The sequence below is a fragment of the Arachis duranensis genome, chromosome 2 (genome assembly GCF_000817695.3).
Source record: "Arachis duranensis cultivar V14167 chromosome 2, aradu.V14167.gnm2.J7QH, whole genome shotgun sequence".
Taxonomy (NCBI): domain Eukaryota; kingdom Viridiplantae; phylum Streptophyta; class Magnoliopsida; order Fabales; family Fabaceae; genus Arachis; species Arachis duranensis.
Window position 1 is genome coordinate 61,542,587 of NC_029773.3, and position 3,997 is coordinate 61,546,583.

General features: G+C 34.8%; 1 protein-coding gene across 1 annotated transcript in view; it reads right to left on the bottom strand.

The window, feature by feature from the left end:
- The window catches only part of LOC107474647 (10 kDa chaperonin, mitochondrial), a 45,784-nt gene extending 42,270 nt beyond the window's left edge, over positions 1-3,514 (bottom strand). Inside the window, exon 1 of the mRNA XM_052257360.1 lies at positions 3,504-3,514. The gene's annotated coding sequence lies outside the window, so the exon portion shown is untranslated. The remainder of the gene's footprint in view (positions 1-3,503) is intronic.
- Between the last annotated feature and the right edge of the window lie 483 nt (positions 3,515-3,997).

The window sequence follows — 3,997 nt, forward strand, 5'->3', positions numbered from 1 at the left end:
TGAATGACTGTGACGTGCTTCAAACTCCTAGCGGGCGGGGCGTTAGTGACAGGCGCAAAAGAATCGATGGATTCTATTCCGGCCTGACCGAGAACCGACAGCTGAATTCCGCTATGCTGTGACAGAGCATATGCTATCGCTTTCACTGAGAGGATGGGAGGTAGCCACTGACAACGGTGAAACCCTTGCATAAGCTTGCCATGGAAAGGAGTAAGAAGGATTGGATGAAGACAGTAGGAAAGCAGAGAGACGGAAGGGAAGGCATCTTCATGCGCTTATCTGAAGTTCCTACCAATGAATTACATAAGTATCTCTATCTTTATGTTTGTGTTATTTTCGTTCATCACCCATATACATTTGAGTTTGCCTGACTAAGATTTACAAGATGACCATAGCTTGCTTCAATACTAACAATCTCCGTGGGATCGACCCTTACTCGCGTAAGGTTTATTACTTGGACGACCCAGTGCACTTGCTGGTTAGTTGTGCGAAGTTGTGTAATGCCATGGTACTGAACTACCAAGTTTTTGGGGTTCATGACCGGGGATTATGAGAGTTGGGAAAAAGTATTGTTCACAATTTCGCGCACCAAAAGCCCTTCTCGTCGCGATTCGAAGCACCGCCGATCACCACGGCACTATTCTCATCGCGATTCACAGTCCCGTCAGCACATCATCACTGTTCTTGTCGGGATTCGCAGCGCCGTAACCCTCCTCCCCTCATAGTTCGTAGATCACCGCCGCAGCCCTTCTCCCCCACCTAGGCTACAGCCCTCCTTTTTCTCCCCTCAAACGAAACAAGGAGAAAGTGTTAGTTTTTTGTTAAAGCATGATTTTAATCATCTAGTGTTTATGGTATTTTTTTCCTCTAGGTTATCTTGTCTCAATTGATTTCTATACAAATTTACAAGTGCATATTCTGAATCATTCTCTATTTGCTTGCTATTGTATAGTTTACTCATGTTAGGATTTTTAGTTCCTAACTAATAACATTATTTTTTGTGTGGATGGATCTTTTTATAGCTTGTTAACATTGAAGAATACATTGAGGGATAATTTACTGAAAATTTGAGAAAAATTTAGTCAGGTATGTACTATTCAAATTTGCATTTGTGATACATTTACTTGTTTTGCTGTAGCACATATATATTAATTTTATCTGAGATTATGAGTTGTGACTTTGTATATTAATGCTTACATTAATATACAAATTGTGGGTCCTTGTGGAATTTGCAGTGTTTGTTGATTTTAGGGATTTGTGTTCTTTTGTTGTAAATGAAGATTATTATTGTTTTGTTGATTTAGTAATTTTCTGCATTTACTATGATAATACTTATAACATCTTATGTTTTCTTATGATCTCAAGGTTTTAAAGTTGAAAATCAAGAATGATTTTGAGGTTATGTAATTACAATAATAGTTTTTTACATTTACTATGATAATGTTTATAACATCTTTTGTTGCTGATGAAGATTATTCTTGTTCTGTTGATTTGTGGAATTTTGTGGTCTGATTGTTGTTGATGGTTTTGATGATATTATGGATGAAGTTTTCGAGGATGGTGTTGTTGCTAAATTGGTGCAAGAATAGAAGGTAGTAAACATGAGTAGAAAGAGGGATAAGGACAATTGAACATGCTTCGTTTTTTATATAGTTAGTAGTTAAAAGATGAAAGTGAATCAATTTAGTTTGATTCTTATGAATGAAAAGTAGTTAATTTAGGATATAATTCATCTTTAATGAAGATAATAGATCTTTCATCTTATTATTATTTTTTTAATTCAATTTTATGCCAAACCTTGATGGATATGCTCTAAATTATTGCATAAATCTGCTTGTGGTGAGTTATCAATTATGAACTAGTAACATTTTATATGTTATATCAATAAAGTATGAGTCTTGTAACCGAAAAGTATACACAAAACCTTAAACTAATTCTTGTTACAATTTTAAATTATTATTATTATTATTATTATTATTATTATTATTATTATATCTGTTATTATTATTATTATTATTATTATTATTATTATTATTATTATTATTATTATTATTATTATTATTATTATATCTGTTTAGTAACTTGTACTTATATACGTTGCTTAGAAATAATTCAAGAATCAAGATTGTAGAAATGATTGGGAGGCAAAAGGTTTATTAATCTATTATATATCTCTAATTTTAGAGTCTAAATGTGTCACATGTCACTTTTTTATTACAATTGGAATTAAATCTTTCCCTCCAAAATTAAAGCATTCTCCTTTCGTCCTTACTAACTTTACAACCAAAATGTGTCACATGTCACTCTCTCATTATAATTGAAATTAAATCATTCCCTCCAAAATTAATGAATTCTTCCCTCCTTCTTACTAATTTTACAACCAAAATGTGCCACATGTCACTCTCTCATTGCAATTGAAATTAAATATTTTCCTCCAAAATTAAAAAGTTCTTCCATCCTCCATCTTCCTTCTTTCTTTCTCTATTTCTCTCGTTCCTTCAACCACTCTATCTATTTTATAAATCTTTATCAATATCAATGATTAATTACTAATTTGACAATCAAAATGTGTAACATGACATTCTATAATTGCATTAAAATTGAAATTGAAATATTAAAATTAAAATTGAAATATACCTATATTATGTATCATATATTACTATCTAATTTAATAATCAAATGTGTAACATGATACTCTCTTATTAAAATTGAGAGAAAAAATTTTTTCAAAATTAATAAATGTAAGACCCAGAACTTTTGAAAAAGGGCTATCATGAGCTAATTTCAAATTTAGTATTTTTGTAGCTTTAATTTCAAAAATTTCTTTATTAAAGAAAAATTAAAGCTAGTTTTTATTAATTGAATTTGAAATAAATTAAGATTATTATCCAATTTTACAATTATTGAATTATTTTCTATATTCAAATTATAAAGTTGGTAGTTGTGAAATAATAAGAATTTTATATGATTTGGACTAAATAATTAATATTTTAAAATATTAATACTACTGTTTTGAAAAAATAAAAAAATAAAGGATTTAATTATATTATTTCTAACTATTGAATTTGAACATTTTATCAAAAATAATTGTGAAATTGATGAACAAATAGTATTTTTATACATTATTATTGTTGGATTAAAATTTATTTCTAATTTCTATATTATCCCTATTTTTATTTGAAATTACAAAACTACCCTTAAACCTAATTTTTTTACCTAAGCCCTAACCCTGAAATCCTAACCCAGCGACCCGTTACCCTACCCAATTCCCTTTCACCCACACCCAGCTCCCTAACAATGCAGCAGCCGCCACCCCTATTCTAACAAACACACACACAACTATCTGAAGAAGGAAAGAAAGAAAACAGAATGAAGAATAGGAAAAGGGGAAGGGGCCGGGGAGAAGGGGAAGAGAAGAGGGAGGGGCGCCGGCACCGGTGGGCCTCGCCACCGCCGTCGGTGTCGAATCGATAGACAGAGAAAGAGAGAGTTCGTGTCAGATAGAGAGAGAGAGAGAGGGAGCTCGTGTCTCATCGCCGTCACCCATGGAGCCACGAGTTACGCCCAGTCATCGCCGTGTCGCATCGAGGAGGAAGGCTGAGACTGATTGACGTTAGGAGAGAAGAAGACGTGAGCTGGAGGAGCTGCGCCAGTCGCCGCTGTCGTGCCACTGACCGCTACCATTCTGCCGTCGCCGTCAATGGGGTTCTGCCAGGAGAGAGGAGACGCACAAGGAGGAGCCCGACGTGTGTGAAGAAGAAGGGGAGATGTCCGAGGCTGGGATGGTTCACGTCACTGCCGTCTGCCTCTGTCACTGCCGATCTGCTACTCTGTGGTGCTTAGCTGGAGCTTCTGCTACTGTTGCCAGAGATTTGTAGTTTTCAGAAAACATTGCTATTGTTTCTGCCGAAGGAGGAGAAAGCCTTGCCGCTGTTTGGGCCGCCAGGAGCAATTCTGTGGCCACCGGAACTACCGCCGAAGCTTCTGGCCGCTTCTG